Here is a 16876-nt window from a genome sequence, read left to right on the forward strand (position 1 = left end):
GCTGCAGGCAGCTGAGCCAGGCCAGGAGCAGGAGAGGCTCTTCCAGCCCAGAGGCCTGGCTGTGGGTGCTGTCCTTTGGCAGCTTTGCTGCTGACTCCCCTTCTAGTCAGGCAGCTCCCTCTTTAATCTGTGGCTTCAGGCTCTTTCTAGGAGTCTGTATGATGAGCAACTGGAGACAAGGCAGACAGTAAAGCAGGTTTAGGAGCAGTACACTAAGTCTATCCATAGTTTACATCCAGCCTTATGTGCCCGGGAGATGTGCCCTGTAGCTGTGCTCCATACAGAAGCCCTGGCTCTCCCTGGAGAGAGAACTGCGTCAAAAATTTGTGGAATCCAGTGCTAGTTTCAGGTGCCTTCAGGCATTGCCTGATGTCCAAAAAGGAGTAGATGAGGAAGGTGGAAGGACACTACCACCAGCGTTGAGCTGCAGCATCATCCCTTTGCTGGCAATGGAGCTCACTCCTCTCCCAAGGTCTGGGCTATCACTCACCAGTTTGTGTGCTACAACTTGCAGTCTGCTCCCTCCTGAGAGATGAGCTAATTTTTCTTGAGCAGGAAGCATCTTCTGCAGCATTTGAAAAGTCTCAGACAGGAGCTCGATGCCAAAAGAAAGATGATGCTGGAGCAAACAGTGATTCCTGCAGCTAGAATCGATTGGGGTTTGGGGGAGCTGGCATTTCTGGGTCTGCACGGTAAAGCATCCCCTAAGGTCTGGGATCTATATCCATAGAAATGAAATAAATACAAAGATCTATCTGTGACCCCAGCTTCAGTTCTGAGGGAAGATACTGTCATGGGAATACGCTGCTTGCTTGACATGTGATTGAATCTGTACCCAGGTTGTGTGCTTGCCTTCCCAACTTCCACAGGTGCTGAAGAGAGACAATGAGCAGATCCTCTTAAATCTCAGTTTAGACTGACACAACCTCCCAGACCCACCTCAACTCCCCTCAGCTTCAGGTTGTGTTCCTGATTATTTATTTTTAACTTCCAGGTTGGGAACTCCCCCAGTATTCCCAATGCTGGGTTGCCAACATTGGAAATTTAAAAAATCTTTTATTTTTTCTTTTAAAAAGCATTTAACTCCAACAATATACAGTTGCAGCCATGAATGACTGAACTCATTTTACAGAATATATTTCCCAGTCAGAAGTGAAATTGGCAGTGCAACCCCTCCACCCCCCAAAATTACTTGGCTAAAGTAGTAGCCAGATGAACAAGCAAAAAATCACAAGAGGATTAAACCAAATATGCAGCTCAAACAGAGGAGCAGCTGAACCCTCCAGCATTTCAATACACAGCTGATTCAGCAAAACAGATACATATTCAAATGAAGGATGTCACTGAAAGGCAAAACCAGGCAGCCTAATCAATAAAGTGTGCAGCCTGTCCTGGTACGGGGAAAGCAGCAGCCTAACAAGCCACACAGAAAAATAAAATGGGGAGAAATTTTGCTTTTGCCAGGACCTTGAAGCCCCAGTGGAAGAAATGTCCAGGAAAGGCAAGCAGAATGGAGAGACACCTACCTCATGGAGAGAGGCCACTGCTATCTTATGCCTCCATTATCCCTTTTTGGGACTAATCCCTGCAGTGTGGGGTTAGAGGAGGCCAGAAAAAAAGCAGCATTTTTTTTTCCTCAACCACACAGTTTATAGGAAGTGGGTTATTGTTTAATTCAAGTTTGCAAGTTTATACTTTTCACCTAGCTACAAGCTGTTTTATTGTACCACACAGATGCTTTATTCTCTGTGAACTATGCAGAAATAGATTTGATTTAGAGAAATATTTTCACTTCACCAAATACTTTGAAAAATGGCATGCCAACAAATGCAGCAGAGAAATGGTTGAGGAGATTCACATTGTCCTGCTCACATCCTTCTCACCAGAGATTCTTTAGGGCTACTCAGTCGCTAAAAAACTGGGGCTGTCTCAGTCACAGAGTCCTGTCCCCTGCACTTGCCTGGGTCTGGACTCTCTGTAAGGAGAGCAGGGTTTGCCTGAGAGGTGCAATGTTTGTACCTGTGTCCTTGAGCTCCGAACACAGACAGACACTGCTGTTCCATCCCCTTCCTGCCTGCAGGGAAATCTGCTCAGAGAAACCTTCTCACAAGAACAAATCTTATTCACAGAAAAGTAAACAGGAAAAGGCTGGGAGAGCAGCTGATTAAAGGACATGCCAGTGCACATTAAAATATTTGCTAATTGCAAATCTCTTATCCCACTGTGCTGCCAACTCCTGCTCTGACTCACGTGAATGTCAGATGGCTCCAGATTGATCCAGTAACCTCTTCCCTCAGCTGCTGAGGAGAGAGGAGACAGCAGCAGCACCAACACTGACTCTGCCTCCTTGTTCTTCTTCCTTTCTCCACTCCCACATTCCATCGGGGTAGTTTGCTCCGCATAAAGCAGGTTACAGTGCTGAGTATGGCCTGAAAACCTGAAGAGTAAACTAATATTTATATTTAATTGCAATGTTAGGGAAGAGCCATGTCAAAGGCAGTGAGACAAAGGCCATGTGGAAGATTTCTCTGTTTGTTGCAACTTTTTTAATCAACACAACGTTGCCATGAAGGAAGAAGCTGGACATCCCCCAGCAGCCTGATCATCCCAAACAAATCATCCCAAACAAAGGTAAAAGCAAAGTTAATAACTTGAATAGGTCACAAGAGCTGCTTCCATAAGAAAACTGTTCACTCACGTGAGTTAAATGTTTAGGTTTGGTTAAAAATCACAGTGAGGAAATAAACAGAAAGAGCTCTGGCTACTCATGCTTGGGTTAGGGCTACAGCGTTCAAAAGGATAAAAAACAAGAATCCCCACCAGCTGATTGAAACTCTTTCCCTTACTGTTTCTGGGTTGATCTTGGTTCAGGAACTGGAAATATGTTAAAAGAGAAACACTTATAAAAATAGAGAGAGGAAAAAAAGTTGGAAACAAAACAGCAGAAAAATAAGGTTGCCATTCCAATAATAAGGAACTTGCAATAATTTGTTTTCTTCCAAATAAAGAAAAAAAAATAAACTTTATTTTCTTCCAAATAAAGACTTGATTATTTGACAATAATCAAGTCTTTATTTGGAATTGTATTTCTAATGCAATAAAGTATGTCATTTAAGGCACATAAATTATCCCCATTTTAAAGGGATTTAAATTTCACTGCTTTGATGGGATGGTGATATTATACCAGGGAAATGGTAGCACTAAATGACTGCTATCATTCAGCAGTTCACATTTATTTGACTCCAGAGTTTAAAAGGCTGTGGTTTGCATAGTATTTATCTAACTACACACTTATTTCCTCTGTACTTCTAAATCTAAGAAGGATGTTTACTTTCAGCAGGACAAGAATGTGGTTTCAAAAGAATTGATCAATATTAACCTTGCACAGTATTACACATTATATATATTTTGCATAAACTATATTAGAGAGCCAGCTCATATAGAATTAGTGCACAACAATACATCTGCATCTGCTCTGAATATGAGTTTACAAATCTTCTGCTGTTTTTAATCTTCAAGCTCTTAAAACTGTTCATTAAATATATTGTCTACACATTTTTTGCAACTGAGTTTTGTCAGCGTGTATGAATTATGCACAAAGCCCACAGTGAGACAGATGCATAAAACTGCAGTTTATCTAGGTAGGCATAACTATTCAGCAAACTTTGTTTAATTAGTCACTAAATCAGTCTTTATGACTTTGTTGACTGACTGATGTTTTTAAAATATTACTGTCTCTTCTTAAAATGTCTGCTCTTGTTATTTGTCATATTGACAAATATTGGATGCCATAATCTGGTGCTTAAGTACCCAGTATTGTAATTCAGCACTAATGACAATGCTGACATGACAGAACTTTTAAACTGGATACAGAGTTGTCACATTTTCAGACAGCAAAATACTCATCTGTGACACATAGCATATGGCACAAACCTGGGAAAATCATCAGCAGAGTTAAGAATAAATAGAAGCTGTGTTCCCTAAAAAATATAATCTGACATCCAAATGGATAATCTTGAGACGTACTTGACAGTCCATGAGTTAGTCAACAGATTATAAAATCAGAGGCTGCAGCACTGCATTTCCAGAGAACAAATCACAGCAGAGCTCCTAATGCTGAACTCGGTGTGTAAACATGCTGCTTTTTCAATATACTCTGTAAAGAGATCATTAAAACACTACAGCTAATTTTGCTTCAAGCCTCTGCAGAGTCACGTGCTAATGTGTTTATCCAATTTTCAGTTTTTGCCGTCCATCTCATACTTCAGCAATTTTGATGCGCATCACTTAAAAATGCTAGTGTTTATTGGAGGCAGTCCTGAAGCAGTGTGGGAGCTGTCGCTCTGCCTGTGCAGATCAATCACCTGGAGCTGCAGCGCATCTCCCAGCCCCACACCTGAGTTATCTGCTCCAGTGATCCCACGGGGTTAGAAAGGTGCCCCGAGGTGACAGAACAACAAAACACAGTAGGACTCCTCTTAATTAGCATTCAGGTCAAGGATGGGGTCCCAATACACCAAATACAAAACATCTGTGTGATCCTCTCCTTGGGAAAGACCATGACTGTCATCCAACCTGCTTCTCCTTTTGGGGCTACTCCTCAAGGAGACAGAGAACTCCTTCAGATCTTCATTCAGACCCTTCTAAGGTGGCAGGATTTCTGGTTTCCTTATCTCAGAGTTCATCTTGACATTAAACTTCAAGGGTCGTATATCAGCATGTTATCTAAAGTTTGATGGTATTATACACAGAATCAAAGCAAAGGATTTGCAAGATTTTAAAAGAAATCTGGTTATACATTTTCTTGCCAAGAAATATCAGAGGAACAATTACAGAACAGCTGCTTGTCCCTGAGTCTCCCGAGGGTCCAGCAAGAGCCTCTTTCCTGCTCTGCATTTCACCTTCAGCTGGCTCTGAGCAGGCCTGGCACACAGCAAACCCTGTGGGCTGGCAGCTCATGGATGTCTGCACTGAGTGCAGTAGCTCTGGTCTAGTCCCAGCTCTGGGCTCTAGGTCCAGCCTGGCCACACGCTGCCCTCCTGCTGTGTGCTGGATCACGGCCACGGGATTGCACAGTGCTCCCCCTCGGGAAAAGGGAGCACCTTCCACTGCTGTCTGCTCCAGCAGCAGGCTGGACAGCACGTGGAGCAGAGCCCTTGGTGCAGGTGCTCGCTCTCAGGCAGGAGGGGAGCGGTGCAGGGAGGGCTGCGGTGACATCCACGCTCCCGCATTCCTCTGCTAACAGGGAATTCCATTCACACTCACGATAAAGCCTTTGCCACTGCTCATAAAGCACAAAGATATCTTAAAATGAGTGGATATCACTGTTCCACCAATTTAAAACCACTTTTGACTGTCAGAGGTATAAAGGAGTTTTAGGATAAATAAGAGTATGGTAGTAATCTGATCGCGTATCCACAGGGGGGCCAATTCTCTTCTCATTTACATCAGTTTTATTTTCATATAACTCCATTAGTTTCAGTATTTATTTTTGCATGAGTGACAGCAGAATTATGCTCAGCATAATCACACATGAAGTTTAAAAATCCAAGTTGACTAATTTCTCAGTATTATTAGCTACAAATACTAGAAGTCAAAATAGAACCTCTATTCCCTCAGTCTGGTCTTACTTATTATTCCCTCTCCATATCCAAGCTGGACATGCCCCTGAGTTGCTGAAAGAAATATGAGGATGGAGCCAAGAAAAAGTAGTTCAGACAACCTGAGTTCTACTGAGTTTTAGTGTTCAAATAAAACTAGATTTGAAGAGACTTCTTGGGAATTTGTATGTCCTCTGCAGAGTTCTGCCTTGTTCAAAAGGAGAAGGAATAATGGCAGCAAAGTCTAAGAGCAGCTTGGTAAGGCAAGGAACTGGAGACAGCTGTTTCAAGTGATGAATCACTCATTCAATATTTTGCCCATCTCTGGCTGCTGTTGGTTGGCTTGAGGTTTTATAGCTCCATACACAAGGAAGAAAGTTCAGGAAAGGACAATACTTTGGAGAATTCCCCTCCAAGCTCTGTTACTGTCCTTGAAAGCAGGTGATGCAGCCAGAGGTGAGGAATAAAAGGTCGTGGCCACAGCTATATTTTGGGGTTTTTTTTCTGGGAATAAGAGGGGGCCAGGAACCATGATGCACCATCCGAGGCAGGCTCCTGATCTTTCTCATCAGACCACACCTTTGAAAGTGTCAGGCCCAGTCTAAATCAGCACAGGCAGCAATTCTTCATGAGCTATTTATTGACTATCCCCCTTACCTAAAGTTTCAGGGAGCAAGTAAATCTGGAGAAAGTTGACTTTACCACAGAAATAACCCTGCACTACTGACTTGAATATTAATATATTGCCATTAATGGAGTATTTAGTTTGTTTCTCCCTTTAGTTTTTAGTGTAAAATCAATGAGCCCCTCCCACATCCAGCAGATAAGGGCTGAGCCAGGGCAGAGCTCCTGCACTTTACAATTCCCACAACCTGCTTTTCTCTCTTTCACTTGTGACTCTGCTGTTCTGCCACTGCAGCTTTCCTGAGCTGGTACAGGTCTGAACTGTGCTGTCTTGTGAGCTATCCAGTCTTTATGTCGAACACAGATCATTGCTTTCAAAAGCCTTCCTGATAAATAATAGATAAAAGAGAGGAGCCATGGCGTAATTTCAGGTTTGAGAGCTCCACACACTGGATTTACAAGCGTTACATTTTCAAGGGTGTCAGGAAGAAGCAGGGAATACAAAACAGAAATGGAGGAAAGTGGCAAGAAGAGTTGAAAAAGAACAGGAGAGAGATCCTGGCCAAGCAGAAGGCTTGGAATGGAAACTGTGGGAAGCATTACATTGCATTGGTACCCACTGCTGTCCTGCAAAGGCACAGGTGTTCCTGCCATGAATGCAGAATCCCAATGGGATCATCCCCTAATGGGGATGACAGAGCCCTCATCCCCTCCACCTATCCCAATTCCTCCACTCATCCCAATTCCAATTTATATCTCTTCTGAGGGCAACTACTGGGCATCTTGAAGGGTTACAAATCCCCCAGTGTCTCTCAAACCAGTCCATTGGAATATCAGTGTTCCCTGCCAAGCAGCAATGACCAGCTCTGAGTGTCGTGGTGGATCTGCCCCAGAACTGCTGTGTAACACTCACTAGTACAGCCTAGTTGACAATTTGTCATCATTTTTTATAACAAAACCCCAGCTATTTCTCTAAAATCAGCAGTTTAAATAAATATGAAGTTTATCAATAACTCATTTTGGGGTTGAATGCAGAACCTTGCATTTTGGTTTTTATAATTTTCATTCCACATGTACTTTTCCCATTTTAATCATAACCAGAACATGTGAGGATTTATAAAATCCAATATAATGAAAATTAATTACTAAAACCCATAGTTGATTGCAAACATAACCCCCCATAACTATTTTATAGATTTCCTAATAATTCAGAACAGATCTATTTTTAAAAATAACATAAATTGAAATTTGAAGAAATTAAAGAAAATTTTTTCATCTGTGTTCTCTTTCAGACTCAAAATCTTTATAGAGCTATGGATGGTAGAACATATGTATTTGTTTCAGGAAGATTAGAAAAACACATCTGTGTTTTGTGAGTCTCAAATATCTCGGTATTTCATACTTTGGTTTGCCTCTTCTTTCCTACAAATATCTTATTTTTCACTTGTTGAGAACAGTAACAAAAATAGAATTACTCTTTTTAAAAACATCCAGCTATTTTTAATGTTTTATTAATGTTTATCAACTCTGGTCTTGTCTTTCTGCCATCTGATGTGTCAAGATCACTCTGCATACCTCTGATGGCAGATATTCTTTTTGCCAAAACACTCTTGGGTTGGGTTACCAGCAAAGACAAGCCTTTATGATACCTGTGAAAGATTCAGAATGGCAAATTTTCATCAGTCTTTGAAACCAGATATATGCAAAGTGCTGCAATAGGCAGGGGAACAAAGACTCATTTCGTGTTCAGATAAAAGATTTCAATTTTTGCTTTTAGAAAACATTGCATGAAGTAACTAGGTCAGAGCTGTGCTAAACCCACACTTCATTTATCTGATATGCGTGCTGCATAACAGTTCTGTTTAGTAGTTTAGATTTGACCTGAATTAAATATGAAGCTCAAAATATATGATAAAACAATAATGAGAGATCTGACTTACCACAAAGCTTCTGTGCTAAATATGTGACCATCTTCTCCCTGTTCAGTTCAACACCACCCATGGTGCTGCTGGCCACAGCCCTGGATCCTTCCCCCTGCTGCAGACACCTGGCAGGGGCAGCCTGGGACAAACACCACGGGAAGAAGTGTCTTCCTCCCTGCAGAGTTGCTGCGCCATAGAATTGAAATCCAAAAGCCTACTGAAAGAAAGCAGCAAGCCTCAGTATTAGCTTTATTTCTGTAGGACTCGCGTCTATTATTATCTCTCACAACGCCTGAGCAACATTTGTGCAAGGATCCCAAGGCATGGGCTCAGGAGTCTGGCAGCAGCCACAGAGCAGCTCCCAGCTCAGGTGTGCTGATGATTGCCAGCAGAGCTTGCCTGGAGTCACAGAAATAAAAGGAACCACATGGAGAGGTGCTATCCCCTTTGGGATCCCCCATCCCCTGCAGTGAGCAGGTGCAGCATGTCCTGAGGATGGCCACCATGGAACGGGTGTTCAGGCCCCAGGAGGTCCCTGAGCCCTCCATCAGCCGTTAATAAATTAATATTTATTTAAATTTAACCAGCCCCTGTCACTGCAGTGACCCAGAGCCTGCTCTCCTCATGAAGGAATAGCACTGAGACTTGTCATGTCCAAAGGAACCAAAGGACCTTTGGTGAAGAGTCATAGGCCTTTCTTTGGATCAGGGTACAAAAAGGGCCTCACAGGAGGTACACAGCTCTTAGAAAAAATTCACACCACAGGTCAAAAGTAAATTCAATTCAAAAGTTGAAACTCTCCCAGTGATGATCATTTCTGAATATGTACTTGTACATATTCAACAACACCCACAAAAGCTGCAAATTCTTTCTTTTCTGCAGTACCATGAGATGCAGGCAACCCTGAGGTATCAGAAAAAATAAAAAATGGGGAAAAAATTTCTTGGGAGAGTGATTTGGAAAACGTTTTGCAAGGTGTTTTGTAATACATGGAAGTGGCCTGAAAAAATGTGTCTAAATAGTCAATCCCATTAAATAGAATACCTTGTATACAAGGAAATTTCCTAGGTTTAGCAGCTGTAATTTAACTTTCCTGCACTTTGGTTCATCTCCATGACCATCTCCTTACAAGGCAGTTCCTTCACAGCACCTCTCATCAGCTCTGCTCCAGATGCCAGCCTGTAAGAGAATTTGCAAATCAACTTCAACAGACTTTTTGTGATTAATCTTTGTGCAAGAGGAGGAGCTGGCTTTCAGCTGCCAAAGCAGACCTTCCATGACACCACATTTTTTACTTCCCTGCCTTCTAAGGATATTTCAGAGATATGTAAATCAAGAGTAGGGTGGATGTGTGCACTGCCTGCCTGCATTAACAAATCTCTGCAAAACCTTTGCCTGCTTACCACAAGCCTCCACTTTGTTCAAGCCAGAGCACCTGAAAGAAGCTGTGAGCAGAGTCCACCAGGCTCCCTGTGTGCCACCTTTACCTGCTGGGCCACACTGCCCAAGAATCTTTGCAATGGCAAAAGGAATAGGAAAGAAATTTTTCAAGGAAAAGCAAAGAAATCAACTCCTTGGCAAGCAGGATTTGCTGCTCCAGTGCACCAGACCCAAGCACTGGCACTGTGGACACAAATCTGCTTTATGTAAGAAGAAAACTGCAGTAGTGGCCTTTTCCTTTTTAATGCATCATGTCCAAAATGGGGAAATAAGTCAGGTTGCTAATGTACTTTTAAATGATATATGCTTATGTGTTATATAATGTTAAGCATTAAATACACTTTCTTTCCCCTTTTTGGGGGCAGCATACAGTTTTGCTTGTGATTCAAACAAGTTTATAGTTTCTTCCCAAACACTTGAAGTAGGAAGCTGCAGTTGAGAGGAAGGGGAAAAGTGTTCTTCATATTCTGTGATGAGACATTTCTGAATTAATTGATCTCCACTGTAGTTTTCAGGGATTGCTTTCTTGCTCACAATTAGCTGAAGGTCTGCCAATTAATTCTCTGATTCCTAATTTAGCAGTCTCCCCAAAGAAGATTAATCACATACCTGGGAACTGAAACTCAGGCAGTAAAACCGTAGGAGCCAGGAGAGGCAGAGGTTTGGTGGTACAGCTTTCCCACCTGCCCTTTACCAACAGCCCTCTTCAGGCTTCCCCTTCCCTCTCCCGGGCCTGCAGGGGCTTATTAGCTAATGACCTACTTTGGCATCCCCAGATGCTCCTATATGGCTAAGGAGTTAATGTTTTTCACACTTAATTATCGAGCTGATTATTAGAAGTCAAACGCTAGAGTAATTTGTTTGCAGATTGGTCCAGAGTTGAAGTTTATTGTTTGCCAGCCCTGCACAAGTACTTCCATGTCAGAGTCCAGGACATCCCTCTGGCTGCCCTGGCTGTCTTGAGACCCTGGCAGGGGTCTCAGAGACCCTGGCATGAAGTCAAAAACACCTGTGGCTTCGATTTTAGCCTGTGGAAAGCTGTCAATTTTGTATCAGGAATTACAAGTCACAGTGGTTTTAGTAGTGTGATATTTAAATTGACAAAAGGTGGAAAAGGAGAATTTGGGGATTTTTAGAATGGGGTTCAAGGGGCTACAAGATGGAGGGATTTGGGTGTGTCCTGACCTTCTTCTTGTTCTTCTTGTCCTCCATGTCTCGCTGTGATAGTGGCACTTTTCTGTTGGTTTAAGGTAGAGACACGCTGTCCAACACAGATCTTAGGTATTGGTACGGGACATGGTACACGTAGTTTTGAGTATGTAATGTGGGAGCCGCCCAAGGCTCAAGGGCAGATGGCCATGGCTGCCTTGCTGAGAGGACCTTGGCAGGTCAGAGAAAGAATGTTTAGATAAGAAACAAACAACCTTGAAAACGCAATCAGAAGCATTCCAGACTCCTTTTGCATCGGGCTAGGGAAGCAAAGACTCTTGTCGATCTCTCAGGGTCACCCTGACCTTCAGAGCCCCGAGTGAAATCGACACTTCCACATCTGGAAGTGTATCCATTTTTTTCAAGCTCTGTTAGCTGGTTGCATGAAAGTTATTTGCTGCCTCTTCAAATCTGGCCTTACTGGTATTTTACTCTGACAATTTAGGCTACACCCTGTGGTCTGAGTGTCAGATTTTGCCCACTGGTTCCTCACTCTTGCCCTAAGGTGGCATCCTGCTCACTGCCTGCTATTATTCTGAGACCATCAAATGTTTCTCTATGGGTTAATAAAACCTGGACTGAAGGTGGCCCTTCTGAATACACCCCTTGAAGCCCACGCATGGATTAAAGATTAATTTTGATGTATGAGCAGATTATGACAGTAGCATTCAAGCTTGCTCTGTTGACACTCCATGATTTCTTCTTTCCAGCTCATAGTGACTATTCAAAAGTCAAGCAGGATAACCCATTGGGATGGTACCTGGTATTAAAGTGCTTGTTCTTTATTGAGTGAGCACCATCTTCATCAGATTAAATTGCTAGGGACCTACCTCAGCTTTCTTAATTAAATAATTATGGGCATCTCCTTTCAGCAACAGGAATCAAGGAGGTGTAAGAGTAACGGGTTGTTAACTTTTGGGTCAACATGACCCCCAACCCACACTCTGGAAAAAAAAAAAAGAAAACTTCCTCAGTAATTTAGCTATTTTTCCTGCAGAAAAAAGAAAAAAAAATCCAAGAGACAAGAATTTTTACATAAGTAAACAGGTGATTAATCATTAGTGCAAAGGATCAACAGAAGAAATAGATGCAATGTCTCTCTGGAAACCCTACCATAAATATACATAAATTCCTTCAATAAATACAGGAGTGCTGGATTTAAACAGGTAAAATCATATGTTCCACAGCTCTTTCTAGCTATAAATGCATCATTTTCTTATATAAGATCTATCTGAGGCATTATCCTAGAAAAATATGTCATTGTCAAATTAGCCCAGTTCTGTACTGGGATCTAATATTCTTGTCCTTAAGATAGGTGTGATTTTCAACATGTGGGAGTACTCCAGAAATTCCTAAATCAGTGCTGAGTGACAAAAATGATTAACATGTATAACATATATAGGATTTTTCAACAGAAAATACTAAATGGTTTTCATGAAGGAAATGTGCATAGCTAACTCCATCTTATGGATGGGGAAAAATAGATCCAGGCAAGTGCAGTGACATTTTAAAGGCTATCCCCACCCTACCAGTGCTACCAACAGATCCATTTCCTGTCCACTGCTCATTTTAGTCTCAGAGGATCTTTCTTTCAATTCACAAATAAATAAGAACAGTCATTGCCCAGTGATGCCAAAGATGCCAGCAAATCACAGAGAGGTGAAGATGTGTGAAGATGAACAGCAAGTGAGTACTAAGGAAAGGTCAGTACAGACTTTCTCATAATATTTTTGCCAGGAAAGAACATCAGCTGTCTACTCACCCAGCCCTTAAATCTAATACTACTTGTTCCCAATTCAAACTCCCAGGATATTTGATTAAAACATAGTTGGGACACTGCTGCATTGCCTGAAGCACATCCAGTCCAGCTCCCGTTCCTCATTCCTTCATGGCAAAGGAAATTATTAACAATGGACATTGCACTTTATCCTTTCTCTCTGCACAATCATTTTACTCCAGGCTGGCACCTTGCACACTCCCCAGGTGAGGTCTCTGTTGTACGAGTTCCCTGCTCTGCTTGGGGACAATGTCCAGGTATCCAAGAGGACCCCAATTACAAACTCTCTCTTCTGAGATGTGACACAATAGGGACCATCTGTGCATCACTGTGATCTGGGAGTTGTGAGGATGTCTACAAAAAAGATACCCTGCCCTGCCCTGTTATTTTAATTTCCATCTCTGGAGCTTCCGAGGGTTTCTCTGGCTCACACTCCAAGCCTAACTCTGTAGAAAACAGAATCTTGTTGGCCTTTCACCCAGTATCATCACAAAACCTAAAGCTGAACAGTCAATTGAAGTTAAAACTAGAACTTCTTCTGTAGAAGCCAGCAGCTCCCTGCCTCTGCTCACATCCCGCTTTGTGCTGCAGTGACTGAGATTATTTTACAAGCACAAGTGAGAGAATTTTCCAAAGCAGGGAAGTACAGACTAAAATAAAACAGAACAGGGCCTCCAGCTGGGAACTTGTGCATATGAGGGAAAGAGATATGTGCAATAAAGTAACTATTTATCCATAATAAATATACTTTAAAAACATCAATTAGAGCTTGTCATACATGATTTCTGCATCAAATCCCTTTCAGGCAAATAATAATTATTAAAAATATGCTTACTGAGTTACTTTCCATGAAAATGTTCTCACCTATTGAGCACTTAATTAACATACAATGAATTAACCATTAAAATAGCAATTACTTTCTTTAGTCAAATCTATTAGAAGCAGTTATTTATGGACTCTTGATTATAATAGATCCAAGAAACTCACAAAATTACAACATGTCCCTGTGTGTGTCTATCATTACTCCTAAAGTCATTGCAATTACAGGAGGCCAGTCAGCACAATGCAGAAGCTGGGCTGAAGTTCTCTGAAAGACCAACAGCTACAAGATCTTTCTTGACAGCACATGGCTGGCCTGGTTTGCTGGAGGAATGAGAATTGAGGGGCCAGCCACTGGGGTGCTGCTGAGGGATGAGTCAAATATTCTGGATCACGTAAAGATAGAGCATAAAGGGCAATGGTTTGGGGGAGCTGCCTGGAAAACACAATGAAAGCTGTAGCAGGAGCTTTCACCATATGATGCCAGTGAGGACTCCTTTTGTGTCATTCCTAGAGCGTCGTGTCAGGCAGAAAATCTTAGCAGCCCATGCTAAGGAACTTGAACTTGCTAAGTTGAAGGAACTGTTTGATCTACAGCAGAGATGACAGCAAAAATCCCCCTAGCTCAGAGTGGCTTCTTTTATCCCCTGTCCAAGTTTCCAAAGATGATGATGATGCTCAGAAGACAAAATCAGATTATTTAAACAAGTGTAACATCCTTTTACCTGCACATGGGAAGACCCTGTTGTGTTTCCTGTCTGCCCATGTTCCGTGGGTGAAGCTGTAAAATCTGTTCAGTCTAAGACACCCCCTGGAATAAATGCAAGGTACAAAAGGGCCCAAGTGCCAAGCACCATATAAACAGTGAGCAAACAGATTTGCATGTAAGCACTTTGGTAAAGAGGATGATTTGGAGCTCTATAGAAATAATCAAGCCCATAACAAGCCACAGAGATAATTAAATCAGTGAAATGAAATATCAAATGCTGGCAGCCCACAAAGAATTTGATGATGATAATAGTAATAAGGACTTAGTGGATGAAAAGGAAGAGAGAAAATTGGTCCATTAAAAATAATGGTGAACAAAATGAGGACCATGTGATGGAGAAAAGGGCAAGTTACACAATCATTTTAAATTGTGTTTGTGAAGAGAGGCCTTCTAAGGCAGTTATTTCTTCTATATCACTGAAAGATACTGTGCAAGCCTTGGAATATTCAACATCTCTAGAAAATAAGCCAGACTCTCAGCCAGGCTCTGAATTTGGCACATCTCCCTCACTCACTTTCACAGAGGTAATTTGAAGGATCTGGGGAGCTGGATCAGTATATAACAATGCAGAATATGGACCATGTACTACAATACCCATTTATCCCCTGAATAAGAAGTTTATGGGCATTTTCCCATCTGGGAGTAAGTATGGATTGAAGTATAAACTTTATTCCCACTATAAATACACTGGAAATGGGTATAAATATGTATAACATAAATTAGGAATAAGAACATTGTGTACATCCTAGCAGGGCCAATTAAAAAATCTGCAAGTCCAAAAATCTCCACATTGTATGAAATTTATCCTAGCAAAGCACATAACTAAATGGAAATATTTGTCTGAGGAAGTACAGACCTTTGGAAATCACTGTTTGGTTGAAGACTGAGGATGGGATCAGGCTGCCTTGCTTGACTAACACATACACACACACTTCCTTGGGACACCCTGGCTATCATTTCCCAATATTTGTGATACTTCTCTTTTCATCACAGGCTTTTAGCAGCTGCCTGACACACTGCCCTGGGAAGCAGCTCCAGCATCAGCCACGAGACCCCAGTAGCAGGGCAGGGCAGGAGGGCTTTACCTGGAGGGATGCACCTGCTCACTGCAGCCCTGTGCACACACAGTCATTTTTAAACCAAGTGATAGCAGAGGGCAGAAAACAATGATGCAGGAATATCTTTCCAGCTTGATGAGGAATGTATACCACTTGACCTGATGCATTGTTTTATTCAGCTCATCTACCACTTGGGATCTGCTTGGTGCTTCTGACAGCACAGAAGGTAAATACAGGAGAGCTTCTCGTTCCCCTGCTGACACACACACACACACCATGAGCTCTCACACAGAGTGCAAAGTGGATGCTGCTGAGGGCTCAGGATGGAGCTGAGCAGCTCAGGTTGTCACTGCCAGCTGCAGGAGGGAGGCAAAAGGCTACTCCCACTCATGTATCCCTCTTGCTCCTGCTCCTCCTGTAACACTGTGCTCCCCCTCGCAGCTATTGGAATGCAAATGACGGAACCGTGTCTGACACCTGTAACAGCGGTGTCAGGTGGGGAAGCTGCTCTGGCTGCTCTGGCCTGGTGGGGATGTGCTGGTGGGCACTCACTGGGATGGGGTGATGGGCACTCTGGGATGTGCTGGTTGATGGGCACTCTGGGATGTGCTGATTGATGGGCACTCTTTGGGCTGTGCTGTGGGCACTCATGGGACGGGTGAGCAGCTCCCCAGCACTCACTGCCCGTGCCGAGCCTCCCCAGCCGTGCGCCGGGCTCTGATCCACGCTAAGGAGGATCCGACAGATCAAAGCTGTGAGCAGTGCTGATGTAGAGTGTATGTTACTGAGGAACACTGGAAATCAGCAGCAAGATGAAACATCTGCTTCGTTAGAGAATGAGGGAGCTCAGTGCAAAGCAGCTGTTTAATTATCCAGCACCATGTCGTGTAACAATTTATACACCATACCCTTAATCCCAAATCGGCTCCAGAGGGGAGCTGATTTTAGGAACTAGCAAATAGAACGAGTGCAGACATGTCATGAATTGTCAGCTTTAACATTAAAATAAGTACATTTAAGTATCTAAATAACACCTGCATTTCCTTCCCACCTTCCAGGTAAGATACTCATCCTGAAAATTCCAACACACAGCATTTTTTCTTGAGTTAGTCAAGCCAAAGCAACGTCTTTGGGATACAAACTTGAAGTGAATGCATTTATCAAAACTTAATGAAGGCTATAGCATTCAACTACCCTTTTCAAAGTTCATAACAGCAATTACACTAGCCCTGGGTAAAGCTTCTGAACTGATGATGGGAAGTATTGATAAAGCCTGACTCTGGAATGCATTTATAGTTTTTTGAATAGTCTTTGGTACAGGGAAGTAACAATAATTGAATAATGATCTAAGGAATTTCCAAGAAGCGATAAATATGAAGAATCACAACTTTGTTACCATTTTTCAAAATATTTTCATAACTTTCACTAATGATAAACAAGAATATAGGTCAATACATCAGTGTTTATGTGCCTGACATAAATGAAAAAATAGGTATTTTCCCAATTCTGAAATCGTGCATATAGTCAGTTAAGATCAGAAATTTACCAGACAAACTTGTGGGATCCAAACCAGCCAAAAGGAGGTTCTGCACCTCTATTGCACACCCTATCAATGCAGCCACACAGCTCAGGTCTGGTGCCTGGGACTGCGCCTTGGC

Source organism: Anomalospiza imberbis, chromosome 16 (genome assembly GCF_031753505.1).
Source record: "Anomalospiza imberbis isolate Cuckoo-Finch-1a 21T00152 chromosome 16, ASM3175350v1, whole genome shotgun sequence".
Lineage (NCBI taxonomy): Eukaryota > Metazoa > Chordata > Aves > Passeriformes > Viduidae > Anomalospiza > Anomalospiza imberbis.